The sequence below is a fragment of the Asparagus officinalis genome, unplaced genomic scaffold (genome assembly GCF_001876935.1).
Source record: "Asparagus officinalis unplaced genomic scaffold, Aspof.V1 AsparagusV1_Un596, whole genome shotgun sequence".
Lineage (NCBI taxonomy): Eukaryota > Viridiplantae > Streptophyta > Magnoliopsida > Asparagales > Asparagaceae > Asparagus > Asparagus officinalis.
The window spans coordinates 12,813-33,726 of NW_017972858.1; the positions used below are offsets into that span (position 1 = coordinate 12,813).

Here is a 20,914-nt window from a genome sequence, read left to right on the forward strand (position 1 = left end):
ACCATTTTCCTTGACAAACATCATTTATGTCTTATCCGTGATGGGATCGATGTATTAAGAACTGTCTATTATTGAATTAGTATAGAATAGTTGGAAGTAAAAAAAAGAAGCAGTACAGAGTTGGAAGTAAAAAAGAAAAAGAAAAAGGAAAGCACAATAATACATACACCCTTGATAAACAATCAGATCAAGGCTTTTGATACATAATTCATAAAGTGAGAGTAGCGTCACCAGCGGAAAAAGAGGATTCAATCATGGAGCAGTCTCAAAAACAGTCATACTGCAGATCTGAAAAAGTGAATAAACAAAAAAAATTCAAGCATACCAACAATGGTGTTTAAACATGACAGGAAACAACCATCCACTTAAATTTCAGTTGCAGTCACCAAAACAGTTGAAGAGCCACAAGCATAGTGAAATCATCAGCAAAAGAATGTTGTCGCATATTTCATCGTTTACGTTCTGTACGCCATTTGTAGACCGGTCTACTTGTTGGGGAGACCAACTCTTCTTCACGAAGTTTGTGCTTACGGCCAGATTTCTGTTTCAAAAAGAAATAATTATCACGATTTTATTTAATTATGCAACCTATGCTCATGACTATAGAGACATGTAATACAACTAGCCCAAAAGGAAAACATAAATCAGGTTTGACAAAATCAATCACTCTCCCAGGAAGCAATGCCAACTTAGGTTTATTTTCTACACATAACTAGAAAAATGTCTTATATATACCCAGTACGAAATGTTGTAGTCACTTATTTCCCATAAAAAATTTCGATTCCCACCCACACCTTCTCGTTTATCAAATAGCATTGCGTTTTACCCCTAATTTTAGAAGGCAATTTAGTCTTCTTCCTTTTCCAGTTAAACGGATGGTAAAAGGTAAATTATTAACGCGGGCCTAACTTGGAAAAATAATGCTGTCTGGAGTTCTTAAGGTTAAATGATTACTCTCTCGTAGTATAAGGTGTGTATCTGCAAGTAGACCACCTTCAAATTTCAAATTTAGCTTTCTCACTTGAGCAAAGTGAAGGTATGAACCTGTAGTTCTTTCTACAAAGCCATGTCGGAGTATAGTTTTTCTAATTGTTGAACCCTCTGCTTTCTTGATTCTACCTCTGCATATGAGCAAGCTGATCTCCTGAGGGAAGCAGTCAAGACAAACAACAGAACTAAACATCAGTTATCAAAATCCTACTTAGAAATGAAAGTTAAGCGAGAACTAGGAGTCTGCAAGGGGAACTAAATTGAAAACAACATTTATTTGTATAAAGAAATGTCAATTTTATGAATAATTAGGAACTCACTTCTTTATTCTATTTGGCATGTTTCTAAATACAGGTGAATTGCTCCTCTCAAGTGATTTTGATCGTATATCCTTGGCTTCTTCCCTGACATAAAACAAAAAGGAACTTCAAACTAGTATTCAAGGAAAGAAAGATGAATACAAGGAAATCAAATTGAAAAAACAGTTCTGGTAAACAATACAAGCTGATAATGTACGCATACAAAATTATACACGAATATTTATCTAACTCCTCTCTCCTTGTACTTTTCTTACCAGTTACAATTCAAGTTCATACTAAAAGGAGGCAAAAAGAACAAAAATGTCAAAAGTATCCAATCTTTAAACAAAAGGTCCTGATGTTAGCATAAGAGCAGCTTAATACTAAAGAAAATTTTAAGAGAGAACAATAAACACAAAGCTTATCCGAACAATTGTAATCCAGGGAGAGCCAGGCTGGATCCTATACTGATGTAGGATGCTTAATCTGAGTTAGAGTCTGTTTTGTTTAGGAAACAAATCCGATTTGATCTCAGATTTGACCGGTAGACTTTTCTAGCAATAAGGAATCTTTTTAGGAGTTTTAATATTTTAGTAATTCTTTTACTATTTTTGGTAAAGTTTGAGTCCTTGTAGGAATTAGAGTCCTTGTAGGAGTTTTGTTTCTTTTTCTATTTAAGAAGAGTCTTGTAAGCCCTAAAGGCATAACTTTTCATCAATAAAATTTCTCTTTTTTAATATTTTCTTCGTGGATTCGAAGTTCTTCATGGATTCGAAGATCGTTCTTTGTGGATTCAGAGAACACCCTTGGTGGATTCCGAGGTTACAACTTCAGAGCCTTGTTCCTTTCTATCAAATGGCAGGTGATGAAACCCCTATTTCTCGAACTAAGTTCAATGAGTTGAAGACCGATGTTAATCAAATTAAGATTGTTGTAGATTGACTTGCATCGGCAATGGAGAGTCTAAACATGGTAGGAGTTCAAAATCGTGTTGATGGTCGCCAACGACGTGATCCGACTCCATATGATAAATTCAACAGGGACAATGATCTTAAGCAAGACATTAGAGTTGGGAAGAACAGTGAAGAAGTAATAAAGAAAGAAGAACCACCTCCAGAGCATAATATCTTTCGTACGAGATGTACCGTGATGCAGAAGATTTGTAATGTTATTATTGATAGTCACAATGGAAGGAATCTTGTCTCTCGGGGTATGGTGAATAAGTTAGGTTTGAAGATAGAGAAACACACACCTCTCGTTAAGATCGACTGGATTCACAAGGGCAATGATATGTAAAACGATGAAGTGTGTTTGGTATCTTTTTCTATTGGTCGAACTTATTTTGATGAGGTTTTGTGTGATGTTGTCGAGATGGATACTTGTCATATGTTTTTAGGTAGGCCATGGCAATTCAATAATGGAGCTACCCATAAGAGCAAAGACAATGTTTATATCTTCAAGAAAGATGGACGACGAATTGTACTTTTGCCTCTTACAGAAAAGGAACCATCTAAGATAAAAGCTACTGAGAAGAAGAAACCTTTGGTGGCAAATAACGAAGCTTTAGCAGAAAACTCGAAGCAATCTGAAGAGGTCTATGACTTGGTTGCAACTGAAAAAGAAGAACCTACCCCTAACGAAATTCCTCCTAAGGTGCAAACAATCATTATGCATGAGATTCATTATGGTGATATGATAGTGAAAATGGATGATATGCATGATATTCTCAAAGGGGTTGAGAGCAATATTACACATATTGATGTTGTCTCGATAGAGGAGAATGATAAAATAGAGAGTGAGACAATTGATGGTATGTGTGAATTGCTTGGTGGAGGGCTCGAGGCAAAGAAGATGAAAGAATTATGTATGGAGTATGAGGGAGAAAATTCTTTTTTGGAAGCAATGATCATCAATAATTTCAACAACAATGAGATGATACCGCCGACACTAGAATATAGGAAGCAACAGGGAATATATTTAGAAGAGTTTTTCATGCCAACTACAGAGCTACATGTTGCCAATTACATACACATGTTATGGGAAAGATTAGGAAACGAGTTTTATACAGAAGAAGCCCTAGCAGAGGAGACAAAACAACATATGGAGAAAATCAATGCTAAATATAAGGCGGATGCAGATCATTACAAGAGAAGAAAATTATTTATCAATGAAGCTACTATTCTAACAAATATAAGCTCGAGGTCGAGCTTCTTTCAACAAGGGGAAACTGATGTAGGATGCTTAATCTGAGTTAGAGTCTGTTTTGTTTAGGAAACAAATCCGATTTGATCTCAGATTTGACCAGTAGACTTTTCTAGTAATAAGGAGTCTTTTTAGGAGTTTTAATATTTTAGGAATTCTTTTACTATTTTTTGTAAAGTTTGAGTCTTGTAGGAATTAGAGTTCTCGTAGGAGTTTTGTTTCTTTTTCTATTTAAGAAGAATCATGTAAGCCCTAGAGGCATAATTTTTCATTAATAAATTTTTTTTTTAATATTTTCTTCGTGGATTCGAAGTTCTTCGTGGATTCGAAGATCATTCTTTGTGGATTCAGATAACACCCTTGGTGGATTCCGAGGTTATCACTTCTGCGCTGCGTCATTATACATGGCACATAGATAAGCAAACAACTTATCCAAGTCAGCATGTACAAGAACAAAGAAAAATTCAACAAATTGCAAGGCAGCAAGAAAGGCAAGAGCTTGGGCACGTAAGAAGAAAAAAAGAAGAAAAAGCTTCAACAAATTGCAAGGCAGCAAGAAAGGCAAGAGCTTGGGCACGTAAGAAGAAAAAAAGAAGAAAAAGCAAGAAATAAATTGTACAGGTAAGGAGAAGAAAAAAAGAAGAAAAAGCAAGAAATAAATTGTACAGGTAAGGAGAAGTTAACGGAGGCTAGACCAGCAAGGCTCAAAGGATATGAAAATGCACAAGAGAAGAATCAATAGCATGGATGGAGCCTTTTCACAGAAAAAACTTGCACAACCCAAAACGGCAGCAAGAAAAGCACACAATGAGATGGTCAACATATCACAAGGGCTGGACATCAGGAAACATGGCCATAAAAATCTGGAGCTCGACTGGAAATAGAATGCACTAAATCAAGATAAAGGGAAGCAAATTGGCAACCAACCGATGTGAGTCCACTTATACAGCTAACCAAAGCAAGAGCTAGAAAAATACAAAAGCAACCATACAAGTATGATATAATAAAAAATAAATGAAATCTATAGAATATGTCAACAGTAAGGATATTTACTGTGTCATGTTAATTTGTAGATGGCCTCCCAAGTAATATGTAAGACAAGCTCCTGAAATAGAAGTGGTTAACCTAATACCAAAAGCAAGCAAGAGAAAAGATTCTAAACACATCGATTTGGACTTTATTTGATATTCTATTTTGTAGGTTAAAATTGTTTAGCATAAGGCTTTCTAAATCCTCTCAATTTTGGATCTCTAATCATATGTACCCAGCATGGCAAGTATTCAAATCCAAGTATGGAAAGACATGTACATGATATCTGCATACAATGGTATGGATGTCATGTATACATAAGTTTTGTTGGTGGAAACATGCATGTTAAAATAGACATTAGACACTACTAAAGGTATGTGCTTGCTGGACTATCATTCTTCCCTCTACATCAATACTTTCTGCCTCTAATACATTAATACTCCTCCCCACCCCAAACCCTCTAAACAGAAGAAATACACGCAGACACAAAAACATACAATATTCCCTTAAAACACATAGACGCAATCACAAATATGAACCTCACTATTCTATCATTAAAAAGCACTATGAATGCTACATGCCAATAAAATGCAAAATTATATTCTTCGTTCCTTCGTCCTTAACTACAACATTCTTTATGATTCTCTCAAAGGTCATCCTTCACTCTTCTATCTTATTTCTTCAGAAATTAACTTCACATATGTTTGCGTCGAAAATTGTTGTATTCATTGCGGTATTCATTACAACTTTAGTCGTTACAATGAAAACAAAAAGATTGTCTTTTTATAAGACTTTTACACAATGAAAACAAAAAGTTACAACTCTCGTCAAAACAAACGCAGAGATCGTTTATCGGTCTTCTGCTTGCGTGGGATCTTTGCATATGCCGGGGTTTATCCGTGGACGACCTTAGATCTGGATCCGGTTGATGGAAAATTCGGCAGAGCTTCGCCTTTGCCGAGGAAGTATTTGATTTGAAGCGCTGAGATCGACCAAGCGAAATCAGGGCTCTTCTCGAGATTAAGACCAAGCCTAATCTCAAGGGACGGACGGGAACGGGCGTCGGATCTCTCGAACTCTCCTTCTTTATGCCGAAGAACTCGCCAAGATCTGTCAACCCTCGCTGAAATTCGTGCTCCTTTGACTCCACAATCCGGCAACACCTCCTCGTCTTGATAATCAATCACCCCTGAAAAATGGAGGCCTTTGACTCATATTTATAGGCCTCGAATGCGGTTATTTGGATGAGAACAAGTGATTTGGCTCTATCTTCAGTTGACAACAGCCTAACCACGTTTGTAGATGATATCAAGTCAGTTGGGAACCTCTGGAACCAACAAATCTCGAGAAAAATCATCAAAAACCGAACCCGATCGAAACAGCGCGCGTAGGACAAGTCTGACCCGCGCTTGCGCGGGTCGGATGGAACCGACCCGCGCCGCCGCGGGTCGGTTGATTCCGACCCGCGCCGCCGCGGGACCCGCGCAAGCGCGGGTCGGATCATTCCGACCCGCGCCGGCGCGGGTCGGATCATTTCGACCCGCGCTTGCGTGGGTCGGATCATTCCGACCCGCACGGGCGCGGGTCGGTTTGGCTAGTCCTGCGCGGCGCGCTGAGTTCCACTGATTTCTTGTGTTTTACGACTTTTCCGATCTTCCGGGACTTGTAGTTTCTCCCGTTTTACTCATCCGACGTGTTGACTTGTATGCTCCACGCGAGTTGATTAATGTACGTTGATTGACGCCATCGTGAGCTGATTGACGCGCGCACTGATTGACATGCACGAGCTGAATGATGCGTACGTGTTAACTGACTGTTGGGTGCATTTGTACGCTTTGAGTTGATTAACGCGTGCGGTCCACTTGGTGTTTTCCATTGTGGTGGTTCGTTGTCGTGTCATCAACAGTTTGCCGATTCGCTTTATGCGCTTGTCGACGTTGGATAATCCTCTTTGATTCGGATAACGACGTTCATCACCTTCTCTTTGTCTTGAGCTGTGTGCGGGCACCCATAGGCATTTTTAGACGCCTACAGATACCCCCTCCAAAGTATTTCAGACTCTTTCTTTTATAGAGGAGTCTGGAATGCTTTGGATAAGATAGGCCATCTCCTCAATTTCGTAGAGTGACCTTGAACTATCTCAATTCTTAACTTCTTCAGTCTTCAATCTATTCATTGTTTTGTCGAATAGGTGAAGTTCTTCCGGCGCTGCGTTTATCGTCTGACCGCTGTCGAAATCTTGAACTGAGATTGGTGTGTAACTTTCTTAACTTAGCTCGTGCCATTGAGTTGACTTTGAACTAATCCTCTCCATCGGGAATTCATATCTGATTGTAACTGAAATCCTTGGAGTCATCTTGCCATTGAGTTGACTTTAAACTAATCCTCTCCATCGGGAATTCATATCTGATTGTAACTGAAATCCTTGGAGTCATCTTTTGCCTTATTTTGGCGAAATTGCTGATGCGTTGACCGGCATCGATCTTTACTGTAACGCGTTGACCAGGGTTAACACAGTTTATACTCGTACGTTTGCTGGAGTCTACATAGTTTAAGCTCTTAAGGCATTGGAGCGTAACGGTCCCGAATGTTGGGCTGCAGGACCAACTATTAAAGCTGATTCATCTGCACGTGTGGATCTTATCCTGAAGTTTGTTGGATGTTCAAGTCATGAGACCAACTAATGAAGCTGATACGTCAATGACTCGCATTTATAGAATTTTTGGCAAATTCTCAGCCATCAACGGGTTTGATAAGCCTTTACCGACTACCGTTTGAGTCGGACTAGCATGCGGATTGTTTAAGTCCGTTCCGCATGTAACGTTATACTAAAAGAGTTAACTCTTTTAGTGCTACGATATTGAATACGTAGACTTCGTCTTTCTCCTGTGAAAAGACTAAACAGCGACGTGTATCAGACGTAGACTTTAAGGTTTTTGGCAAACCCTCAGCCTTCAACGGATTTGGCGTGCCTTTACCGATTACCGTTTGAATCGGGCTTGCATGCGGATTGTTTAAGTCCGTTCCGCATGTGACGTTGTGCTAAAGGAATGAACTCCCTTAGACTTGATGCTACGATATTGAATACGTAGACTTCGCCATTGTTACGGGAATAGGCTACCCGACAACGTGTATTAGACGCTGACTTATCCCTACTTAGGCTTCGGGATAAAAGTCCCCAGATTGGAATTCTGGTGTCTTCTTCAATCGGTGAAAGACTAAACCGGCAACGCGAGTTAGGCGTTGACTTATCCCTACTTAGGGTTCGAGATAAAATTCCCCGCGCGTGTGAAGCACGGATTTTGGCGTTATGAATAACGACATGCCACAATGTCGAATATGTGGACTTTTGTCCTTTTCACGGCAAAAGACTAACCGGCAACGCGTGTTAGGCGTTGACTTATCCCTGCTTAGGATTCGGGATAAAATTCCCCAGAATTATACTCTGGTGTCTTTTTCAATCGGTGAAAGACTAAACCGGCAACGCGAGTGAATAGGCTACCCGGCAACACGTGTTAGGTGTTGACTCGTCCCTACTTAGGCTTCGGGATAAAATTCCCCAAGTTTAGACCTTGGTGTCTTTTTCAATCGGTGAAAGACTAAACCGGCAACGCGTGTTAGGCGTAGGCTTATCTCTATTTAGGAGTTGAGATAAAATTCCCCGTGCACAAAGTGCCCGGATTGGAAGTTGAAAATTATGTCTTTTCTAAGAACAATGACAGATTAGAAAATGGGAGAGGAAGAATTTTATATTCTATCTCCCAAAGCTGAAGAGGAAGAATTTTATATTCTATCTCCAGTTGGAAAGGAAACTCGAGGTGGGATCTCCACCCCCAGAATCCGAAAAGATGAAACTAAGAGTGGGATCTCCACTCCGAGAATCAGAAAGGTTCAAACGACCCTAACTTTTATAGGATTGGTCATTTGAATCAAAAGAATCCCTCATTCATTGAGGAGAAAGCCCAATTTCGACCCTAACTTTTATAGGTTTGGTGAAAAAGGAACAAAAACAGATTTTCGTTTATCGAAAAGGAATGACTCAGTCTTAGTCCTAACTATCTGTAGGTTTGACTAAGTGAGATTGGGAACAATCCTAACTTTTATAGGTTTGATCGTTCAATTGTGGACCTCTCGTTCATGGAACGAATCGAGAGGAGATTTTGGCTTTGGTCCTAACTGCTATAGGAAGGTTTGACCAGGTAGACAGTGAGAGTGGGAGTACAAATCATAGTGGGGGTTTAGTGTTTATCACCTTGTTCGTAATTATCGGGTTATCCCTAAGAAAATTACATATAGCGTTCTTCTGGGAACTTCCCATTACATGAATCATCCACCCCCAGCTTCCTTCTTGGAACTGGGTCTGACTTTGTACTCCGTTACATGTCCGGGTTATCCTTAAGAATATTAGCGTAACATTCTCCAGGAACTCCCCATCAATGGTAGGTAACAGTTTAGACTCATATACCTATTGGAGTATCAGGGAGCAGTTTAACCTCATATACCGATTGGAGGATTAAGAAGCAGTTTATACTCTTATACTTGTCGGAGTGTTGAGAAGCAGTTTATACTCGTATACTCTTCGGAGTATAGCCGTTCTCGTTTGGCTTATCCCAGCGTTATGACCCCGGCTTCAACCAAGGTCTGGATGCTATTCTTTAAAGTAAAGCAAGCCTTGGTAGGATGAATGATCCTCCTGTGGTACGCGCAGTACTTCGGATCTGCAGTATTGTCAGCTTCCTCCTGATTCATGATGGGTGGCAGCTTGATCTTATTGTTTTCTAGAAGGGTTTCGAAGATGGCTAGAACGTCCTCGTCCTTGAAGGAATACTCTTTTTGGAGTCTCGGGTCCGAAGTCTTTTGCTGCCTCCGGGGTTGTTGTTACGATATCTGGTTAACGTCTACAACCGCTGCATGTGCCTTTCCTTTACCACGGGAGGCAAAGTTTGAGTTCGGAAGATTCGCCGTCGGTTGGCTGCTCTCGGCTTTCTTCCTTCGGAGGAAGCGTTCGGCCCGCTCTCCACGCGTCTTCAACTCTTTCCAAGTGTTGGACGGTGCGACTCCCATAACTTCTAATATCTCAATAGATAGGTTGTTATGACATGTCTGGAGGATGAAGTCCTCCGTGATCGGATCTCGGCAGTTCATTGCTTTATTCCGAAAGCGCTTGACGAAGTCGTCGACTGTCTCGTCATCTTCTTGTTTCTCATCGAAAAGTGTCCTGATGGATACCTCGTCGTCGTCATCAAAGAAGTTACCAAGGAATGAGTTCTCCATATCGTCCCAGTTGTTAATACTTCCGGGCTTGAGACGGCGGTACCAATCGAAGGCCGGCCCGCGAAGGGTGCCAACGAATGACCGAACCATCAAGGCTTCATTGCCGGAGATCATACCCAAGTGGGACTTGAAGTAGATCAGATGTTGAGTGGGTGAACCCTTCCCGTCAAACGGCGTGAAGTTAATCAAGTTGAACTTCGCCGGGTATGCTATTGAGTCCCACTCTCTTGGATATGGACATGGAATGCCAGTCCTCTTTACCTCTCGATCAGACATTAGAGCGTTGATTTTACTCTCGAGATCTTTCATTTTCTCATCCTCGCTCGTATCGGGCTTTGGACGATTCTTAAGAGGAATAACGAGGCCACCCCCAGCGTTGTCGTCTTTAGTGGGGCCACCCCCAGCGTTTTGGTCAACGAGAGGATTATCAGCATTAATGTGTCCATCCACATCTGAATCGCTACCTACTTGGTTAGCAGTGTTGCGACGACTGGATTCACCAATTTGATTCGACAAAGCTCGGATTTGTTGGTCATGTTCTTCCCTCATCCGTAGCATAGCCATTTCCATTTCGATCTTGAATGCCTCTTTCTGTTTGGCCAAGGCATCCTCAACCATTTTGGCTACCTGCTCGGTGTTGATCATGAACACTTCGTGAGATTATCCCGGACTGGATACCGTATTATCAGAAGCGATTACCGAGTTAGCATCTGATGCTTCATCATCCGATGATAAACCTCTCTGCATTCTCTGGTAGTCCCTACGTCTAGTGGTCCCTGATCGCAACCGGGTTAGACGATGCGATACAAGCGGGTCAGAGCTAGAAGGTCGAATTGATTTTCCCTTATCAACCATATTGATGGTAACCTCTGGGGGTTCGTCACCTTGAACGACCGATCGTTTCTTACGGAGGCGCTTTAGATTAGACTTATCCTTTCCGTTGGAGATCCTCTCAAATACCGAGACCCTCTGCGGAGCGGTCTTGGGGCAACTACATGCTGATAATATTGTCCTGATTAGTTCGGCGCACGGGTAGTGAGATTTGGTTTCTCGGGCATATAGACTTGTTCATACCCCCAGCCCGATAGTACAACTCATCGGTCAGATGACCGGAGCAACCTATCGTACGTTGACACAACTCCCCAAGTATAACGTTGTCATCGTCAGATGAATACGTTTCTTTCAGGGGATTTGCCGCTTTATCAGCGTTCTCAAGAGTCACATGTTTAGAACTACACTTTTGGGAGCGCAAGATCTCAACAGGCTCCTGGTTTTGAATACACACCCCCAAACGGGTGGAAACTGGAGTTTTCCTTTTATAAGAAGGCTTGTTATTGTTGAGAGGGCGTGTGCGACCCCCAGCTCGACGAGTTGCTCGGGGTTCAGTCACCGGACCCAAACGTTCTTTACTCAGAACTTTGCCTCGATCCTCTTGCAAAGGACCCAGGCGATCGACTGTCTTCACCTTGAATCGGGACAAATCCACACTGTCACAGTGCTCCGTCGGAGGTGCGGGACTCGAAGGATGCGACGTAACCGGTACAGAACGTCTATGTTCGCCCTGGCGGTCAGATTTGAGTGACCCGCGGGTTGGAGGTCGGATCAGGTACCGCGATTTGGAAGGTCGGATCCAGTGAGCTGCAATTGGCGGGTCGGATTGGAGTGACTGCAAATTGGCGTCAGATTCGGTAAAGGCACTTCAATCCGACCGCCAATTTGCAGGTCACTCCAATCCGACCCGCCGATTGTGCAGGTCACTCCAATCCGACCCGCCAAAACGGCAGGTCGGCTGCCAATCCGACCCGCCAAAATGCAGGTCACTCGCAATCCCGACCGCCGATTGCAGGTCACTCCAATCCAATAGACCCCGCGATTGTAGTCACCAATCCGACGCCGCAAAAGCAGGTCGCTCCAAATCCGACGCCGTCAAAACGTAGGTCAGCTCTAATCTGACGCGACGCCAATTTGCAGGTCAGTCCCAAATCCGACCGGCGCCAATTGCAGTCACTTGATCCGAGACCTTCCAAATCGGCGTCACACTGGATAGCGACCCTCCAACCGCGTGGGGTCACTCAATCTGACGCAGCGCCAGGGTCGGAGATAAGACGTCTGTAGCCGTTACGTCGATCCCTCGAGTCCGCACGCTCGCGACGGAGCATTGTGACAGTGTGATTTGCCCGATTCAAGGTGAAGACAGTCCGATCGCTGGGTCCTTTTGCAAGAGGATCGAGCAGTTCCTGACAAGAACGTTTGGGTCCGGTGACTGACCCCGAGCAACTCGTCTGAGCTGGGGGTCGCACACGCCCTCTCAACAATAACAAGCTTCTATAAAAGAAAACTCCAGTTCCACCCGTTGGGGGTGTTGTTATCAAAATGCATGGAGGCTGTTTGAGATCTTGCGCTGCAAAAGTGTAGTTCTAAATGTGACTCTGAGAACGTGATAAAGCGGCATCCCTGAAAGAAACATAGAAAATTCATCTGACGATGACTAATGTTATAACTTGGGGAAGCTGTGTCAACGTACGATAGTTCTCCGGTCATCCGACAGATTGAGTTGTACTATCGGCTGGGGTAATGAACAAGTCTCGGAAGAGATATACCCCGAGAAAACAAAATCTCATTGCCAGTGCGTCGCAAGCTTATCAAGGCAGTATTATCAGCGTGTAGCTGCAAGACAGCTCCGCAGAGGGTCTCGGTACTTTGAGAGATCTCAACGAAATGATAAGTCTAACCTAAAGCGCTCCGTAAGAAACGATCGGTCGTTCAAGGTGACGAACCCCAGAGGTTACCGTTCAATATGGTTGATAAGGGAAATCATTCGACCTTCTAGCTCTGACCCGCTTGTATCGGGCATCGTCTAAACCCGTTTGCGGGATGCAGGGACATAGACGCAGGGACTACGCAAGAATGCAGAGAGGGTTTCCTCGATATGAAGATCGGATGCCCTCTGGCAGTCGGCTTCGACAATACGGTATCTAGCCCGGGACAATCTCACCGAATGTTCATGATCAATCACCGAGCAGGTGGCAAAAATGGTTGAGGATGCCCTTGCAAACAAAAGAGGCATTCAAGATCGCAATGAATGCTATGCTACGGATGAGGGAAGAGCACGACCGACAGATTTCGGGCTCTTTCGAATCAAATGGGCGAATCGCAGTCGTCGCACACACTGCTAACCAAGCAAGTAGCGATTCATGATGTGATAACGCCTCAAATACTGAATAACCCTCTCGTTGACCAAAACGCTGGGGTGGCCCACTAAAGACGACAACGCTGGGGTGGTCCCGTTATTCTCTAAGAATCGTCCAAAGCCGATAGAGCGAGGATGAGAAATGAAAGATCTCGAGAGTAAGAATCAACGCTCTAAGTCTGATCGAGAGTAAAGAGACTGGCATCCAAGGGGGGGGGGGGGGTTTTTATTTCCATATCCAAGAGAGTGGGACTCAATAGCATACCCGCAAAGTTCAATTTGAGTTAACTTCACACCGTTCTGACGGGAAGGTTCAGCCCCCCTCAACATCTGATCTACTTCACAAGTCTCACTTGGGTATGATCTCCGTAATGAACCTTGAATGGTTCGTCATTCGCTTGCATCCTTCGCGGCCGGCCTCGATTTGGTACCGGTCTCAAGCTTACGGAAGGATTAACAACTGGAACGTATGGAGAAAGCTCATTCCTTGGTAACATTCTTTGATGATGACGACGAGTATCCCATTAGACACTTTCGATGGAAAGAAAAAGAAGATGACGAAACACTCGACGGACTTCGTCAGCGTCGGAATAAAGCAATGAACTGCCGAGATCGCGATCAGCGGAGGACTTCATCTCCAGACATGTGCATAACAACCTATCTATAGAGATATTAGAAAGTTATGGGAGTCCGCACGCGTCCAACACTATGAAAGAGTTTGAAGACGCGGCGAGAAGCGGGCCGAAGCTTCCTCGAGGAAGAAAGCGAGAGGAGGCGCAAAACCGACCGAATCTTCCAAACTCAAACTTTACGCTCACCGGTAAAAGGGAAAGGCACATGGCAGGTTGTAGACGTTAACCAGACATGCGCATACAACAACGCCGAATGCTGACAAAAAGACTCGGGTGCAAAGACTCCAAAAGAGTACTCTTTAAGGACGAAGACGTTCCAGCCATCTTCGAATCCCGGCTCCTTGGACAAGCAAGATCAAGCTACCACCTATCATCAATCAGGAAGGAAGCTGACAATACTACGACCCAAAAGATATCATACCAGGATGGTCGTTCCATTACCACCAAGATTGCTTTGCTCTCAGATAGCATCAGACCTTGGTTGAAGCCGGCGTCATAACGCTGGACTAAGCAAACGAGAACGCTAGCACTCCGAAGAGTATACGAGTATAACTGCTTCTCAAACACTCCAAAGAGTAGTACCGAGTATAAATGGCTTCTCATCCTCGACCGTATAAGAGGTTAAACTGCTTCCTGATACTCATAGGTATTGAGTCTAATACGTTTGCCTACTGTGATGAAGTTCCTGGAGGAAGGTTAGCCTAATATTCTTAAGGATAACCCGGTCTGTACGCGGAGTACAAAGTTCAAAACCCAGTTCCAAGAGCGGAAGCTGAGGTGGATGATTCATGTAACTGGAAGTTCCCACAGAGAATGCTAATATGTAATTTTCTTAGAGATAACCAATCATTACGATACAAAGGTGAAAACACTAACCTCCACTGTGATTTGTTCGCTCGCACCTCACTGTCAACCTGGTCAAAGCCTTCCTATATGAGGGCCACAACCAACTCCGCTCTCGATTCCATTCCATGAGCGAGAAGGTCCACTTTCAAATTCGAATAATTCAACCTATAAAAGTTAGGATTGTTCCCGTATCTCACTTAGTCAATCTACAAATAGTTAGGGCTAAGACGCGAGTTCATTCCTTTCGATAACGAAAATGCTGTCTTGTTGCGCTTTTTCACCAAACCTATAAAAGTTAGGTCGAAATTGGGCTTTCTCGCTCATGAATGAGGGATTCTTTTGATTCAAATGACCAATCCTATAACAGTTAGGTCGTTTGAACTTTCTGAATTCTCCCCGTGGAGACCACTCTTAGTTTCATCTTTTCGGATTCTGGGGTGGAGATCCCACCTTGAGTTCTCTACTGTAGATAGAATATAAAATTCGTTCTCTTCAGTAGCCGGAGATAGAATATAAATTCTTCTCTCCCATTTTCCAATCTGTCTTTGTTCTTAGAAAAGACACAATTTCACTTAAATCCGGCACTTTGCGCACGAGGAATTTTATCTCAACTCCTAAATAGAGATAAGTCCTATGCTAACACGCGTTGCCGGTTTAGCTTTCGAGCCGATTGAAAAAGACACCAGAATCCAGTCTGGGGTATTTTATCCGCGAGCCTAAGTAGGGATATAGTCAAACGCTTAGCGGCGTTGGGCTGTGTTCGTTCCCGGGTAAAAATGACCGAGCTACGTATTCATGGGCATCGTATGCAACAAAAATCCATGCCTTTTATGGCATGGAGAATTTATCGCGAACCTGAGCAGGATAAGCAACGCCCTAAACGCCGTTACCGGTTAGTCTTTGCCGTGAAAGGACAAAAGTCCACATATTCGACATTGTGGGGCAGTGTATTCATAACGCCAAAAATCCTGCTTCAGCACGCGCGGGAATTTTCTCCTGACCCTAAGTAGGGTCATAAGTCATACGGCCTAACTCGCGTTGCGGTTTAGTCTTCCACACGATGTGAAGAAGACACAGAATTCAATTTCTGGGGCACCTTTTATCGAAGCCTAAGTCAGGGCATAGGTCAGCGTCCTTAATACACGTTGCCCGGGTTAGCCTATTCCCGTAACAATGCGAAGTCTAACGTATTCAATATCGTGAGCATCAAAGTCTCAAGAGTTCATTCCTTAGCACAACGTCACGTGCGGAACGGACTTAACAATCCGCATGCAACCGATTCAAGGGTAATCGGTAAAGGCACGCAAGATCCGTTGAAGGCTGAGGGTTTTGGCCAAAAACCTTTAAAGTCTACGTCTGATACACGTCGCTGTTTATCTTACAACATGGAGAAGACGAAGTTACGTATTCAATATCGTAGGCACTAAAAGAGTTAACTCTTTAGCATAACGTTCATGCGAACTGGATTAAAGCAACTGCATAGCAGTCCGATCAAACCGGTAGTCGGTAAAGGGCGTTATCAACCCGTTGATGGGGCTGAGAATTTGCTTAAAAATTGCATAAATGCGATTATTGAAGTATTCAGCTTTATTAGTTGGCTCATGACTTGAACATCCAACCAAACTTCCCCAGGATAAGATCGGGCACACGTGCAGATTGAATCAGCTTTAATAGTTGGTCCTGCAGCCCAAACATTGGACCGTCCGCTCCAAGGCCTTCAAGAGCTAAACTGTGTAGACTCCAGAAAGTACGCAAGTATAAACTGTGTTTAACGCCGGTCCAATCGCGTTACAGTAAAGATCGATGCCGGTAAACGCATCAGCAGATTTCGCCAAAATAAGGGCAAAAGATGACTCCAAGGATTTTAGTTACAATCAGATAGAATTCCGCGACGGAGGGATTAGTTCAAAGTCCATACTCAACTGGCACGAGCTAAAGTTCAGAAAACTTACGCACCATCTCAGTTAAGATTTCGACAACGTCAGACGATAAACGCAGCGCCGGAGAACTTCATCTATTCGACGGAACAATGAATAGATTGAAGGCTGAAAGAAGTTAAGAATTGAGGTAGTTAAAAGGTCGCTCTACGAAATAGAGGACGATGGCCTATCTTATCAAAAGCATTCCAGACTCCTCTAATAAAAGAAAGAGTCTGAAATACTTTGGAGGGGGTATCTGTAGGCGTCTAAACATGCCTATGGGTGGCCCGGCACATAAGCTCAAGACAAAGAGAAGGTGATGAAGCGTCGTTACGCGAATCAAAGGATTATGCCAACGCCGGACAGCGCATGAAGGCGAATCGGCACACTGTTGATGACCATCGACAACGACCACCACAATGGAAAAACACAAGTGACGCGCACGCGTTAATCAACTCAAAGCGTACAAACGCACGCAACAGTCAGTTAACACCGCACATTCAGCTCGTGCATGTCAATGCGCGCGTCAATCAGTTCCGATGGCGTCATCAAGTACATTAATCAACTCGGCGTCAGAGCATACAAGTCAACACACGACGGATGAGTTAAAACGGAGAAACTACAAGTCCGGAAGATCGGAAAATTCGTAAAACCAAGAATCAGGGCGAAACTCAGCGCCCGCCGTCAGGAACGACGCAAACCGACCCGCGCCCGTGCGGTCGGAATGATGGCCGACCCGCGCGGCGCGGGTCGGGACACAACCGACGCCGCGGCGGTCACGGTCGGTTCCATCCGACCGCGCGGCGGCGCGGTCGGTTCCATCCGACCCGCGCAGGCGCGGGCGGGAATCAACGCGACCGCGGCGGGCGCGGTCGGTTCCATCGACCCGCGCAATGCGCGGTCGACTTGTCCTGCCGCGCGCTGTTCGATCGGTTGCGGTTTTTGATGATTTTTCTCAGGAAAATCAATGCTAAATATAAGGCGGATGCAGATCATTGCAAGAGAAGAAAATTATTTATCAATGAAGCTACTATTCTAACAAATATAAGCTCGAGGCCGAGCTTCTTTTAACAAGGGGAGACTGATGTAGGATGCTTAATCTGAGTTAGAGTCTGTTTTATTTAGGAAACAAATCCGATTTGATCTCAGATTTGACCGGTAGACTTTTCTAGTAATAAGGAGTCTTTTTAGGAGTTTTAATATTTTAGGAACTCTTTTACTATTTTTTGTAAAGTTTGAGTCCTTGTAGGAATTAGAGTCCTCGTAGGAGTTTTGTTTCTTTTTCTATTTAAGAAGAATCATGTAAGCCCTAGAGGCATAATTTTTCATTAATAAATTTTTTTTTTAATATTTTCTTCGTGGATTCGAAGTTCTTCGTGGATTCGAAGATCATTCTTTGTGGATTCAGATAACACCCTTGGTGGATTCCGAGGTTATCACTTCTGCGCTGCGTCATTATACATGGCACATAGATAAGCAAACAACTTATCCAAGTCAGCATGTACAAGAACAAAGAAAAATTCAACAAATTGCAAGGCAGCAAGAAAGGCAAGAGCTTGGGCACGTAAGAAGAAAAAAAGAAGAAAAAGCAAGAAATAAATTGTACAGGTAAGTAGAAGTTAACGGAGGCTAGACCAACAAGGCTCAAAAGATATAAAAGTGCACAAGAGAAGAATCAACAGCATGGATGGAGCCTTTTCACAGAAAAAACTTGCACAACCCAAAACGACAGCAAGAAAAGCACACAATGAGATGGTCAACATATCACAAGGGCTGGACATCAGGAAACATGGCCATAAAAATCTGGAGCTCGACTGGAAATAGAATGCACTAAAGCAAGATAAAGGGAAGCAAATTGGCAACCAACCGATGTGAGTCCACTTATACAGCTAACCAAAGCAAGAGCTAGAAAAATACAAAAACAACCATACAAGTATGACATAATAAAAAATAAATGAAATCTATAGAATATGTCAACAGTAAGGATATTTATTGTGTCATGTTAATTCGTAGATGGCCTCCCAAGTAATAGGTAACACAAGCTCCTGAAATAGAAGTGGTTAACCTAATACCAAAAGCAAACAAGAGAAAAGATTCTAAACACATCGATTTGGACTTTATTTGATATTTGGTCCGTCCCGCGCGGCGCGCTGAGATTTTTTTGTTTCGCTGATTTCTTGTGTTTTACGACTTTTCTGATCTTCCGGGACTTGTAGTTTCTCCCGTTTTACTCATCCGTCGTGGCGCGGGTCGGATCATTCCGACCCGCACGGGCGCGGGTCGGTTCCGCGCGGCGCGCTGAGATTTTTTTGTTTCGCTGATTTCTTGTGTTTTACGACTTTTCTGATCTTCCGGGACTTGTAGTTTCTCCCGTTTTACTCATCCGTCGTGTTGACTTGTATGCTCCACGCGAGTTGATTAATGTACGTTGATTGACGCCATCGTGAACTGATTGACGCGCGCACTGATTGACATGCACGAGCTGAATGATGCGTGCGTGTTAACTGACTGTTGGGCGCGTTTGTATGCTTTGAGTTGATTAACGCGTGCGGTCCACTTGGTGTTTTCCATTGTGGTGGTTCGTTGTCGTGTCATCAACAGTTTGCCGATTCGCTTTATGCGCTTGTCGGCGTTGGATAATCCTCTTTGATTCGGATAACGACGTTCATCACCTTCTCTTTGTCTTGAGCTGTGTGCGGACACCCATAGGCACCCATAGGCATTTTTAGACGCCTACAACATAGTCATACATCTCATTATCTGGGACTTCAACACTTGTGCAACTCACAAAAACTAGCTATGAGATACTTTAGGATCCTTATCCTGCATGACAAATTACGTTCTTTGACAATCTCACAACATTAGCATAGGTGCTCATGACATATGTGCACAACTGTTAAGGATTTTGGAGGTCAAAGACAACATTGTTGCCCTTTGTAATATGTAAATTTTTAGGAACAAAAGAAATGACAGGCTTTTGAAGTTTTGTCACGGTGCTTCTGTTGAGTAAAATGTGCCATGCAATTAGTCAATTTCTAATGCATCAAGTTCCATTGACTTAAGAGATCACGACAAAAACTTGCTACGAAAAATTGCATCAATTTCTAACAGTATTTGGACGACATACACTGATCAATTTATTCAGGTTCCTCGTGTGCTAACTTATCCTTCATTTAATCTAAGTCAAATGTGGTCTCTACCAAATCAAATGATCGGATAAAATGAACCAAACACACTCTTTTAGATGGCCTGATCTAATAATAGCCTTCCCAATTTGAATTGCCTGACTATAGCTACTTGATTATCTAGACTGCATCCCTGTCTTATGACATACATACCAAAATGTCTAAATAAAATATGTATGTTATAGCTGCTTAATCTTCTCTTAGCTATACAAAACTATTTCAATACATTCATTCAGTAAAGCACTCTTTAAGGAAAATTTTCAGAAAAAAATGGACACAGAAGATCAAACCAAGGTAAAGTGACATAAACACTTAAAATAACGAGGTTGGCCAACATTAGGATATTCTCACCTGTCTTCAGCATAGAAAACACGCTTGTTCAGGGGCTGGTTATCCAATGCAACATTAGGATATTCTCACCTGTCTTCAGCATAGAAAACACGCTTGTTCAGGGGCTGGTTATCCAATGCATGGAGTACAGAAGTCAATCTTTCAATTTTCTACAACAATAGAGAACATCACTCGCAATTAAACCATAAAAGATATTACATTTCATATGGTAATCAGATCTCGCCATTTGAAGTTCTACCAGGAGAGTTCCTTGTCTTATGATACACACAAAGTTAAAAAGAAAGGGGTTGTTAAAAGTAAGAAAGTGATGAATATGGAATCACACATATGTACACCAGTTCATTCATTTTTGGTGTTTCCTAATAATTAGTACATACAACAGTGTGAACGAAACAAGAGGCGGGACCAAAGATAACAAGGAGATGGCTTGTTCAACTGAAGTTAAAATATCTGAGTCATCTAGAGAAATTCACAAGAAATATATGTTGGATTTATCGTGAGAGATGGCAAATCACTTAAACTAGCTCCTAAATTTCATATCAAAAGAGATAAATACACATCCCAAAGACACCCTTAAATTTGGATAATTATCAATACTTTCTGAGATAACTTCATTTCTGAGAATATTTTTTATGTAAAATTCAGTAAGACATAAAATAAAATGGGTTAGGGTTAGAACACAGTGAAACAAACATCAGAGCACAAAGCACTCCCATAACTCCTAAGCCCTAACCCTGATCCACCATCATCAAAAACTAATCAAAACAGCCAAAACTCTAGATTTCATACTACAGAAATTTCACTCTAGGGCAAACAATAGAACAAGAGCAAGTGAAGATAAGATCTTCACAGTTGGCAGATCTTCGAGTAATCACGGGTGTAAATGTTGTATCCAACCGACAACCTCGTATCGGCCGCCACCACGCAGTAATCCAATCCAGAAATCGCAACACAAGTACTGAAAATCGAAAAGAGGGGGAAGAAATTAGGGCTAAAA

The 20,914-nt window shown here is 42.8% G+C and overlaps 1 protein-coding gene and 1 pseudogene across 1 annotated transcript in view; both read right to left on the reverse strand.

Moving 5' to 3' along the window:
- Window positions 1-50: 50 nt before the first annotated feature.
- Window positions 51-20,914, reverse strand: part of LOC109827980 (probable U3 small nucleolar RNA-associated protein 11) — a 112,713-nt gene continuing 91,849 nt past the window's right edge. Inside the window, exon 10 of the mRNA XM_020395008.1 lies at window positions 51-429. The gene's annotated coding sequence lies outside the window, so the exon portion shown is untranslated. The remainder of the gene's footprint in view (window positions 430-20,914) is intronic.
- LOC109827978 overlaps window positions 53-20,914 on the reverse strand; it is a 20,965-nt pseudogene continuing 103 nt past the window's right edge.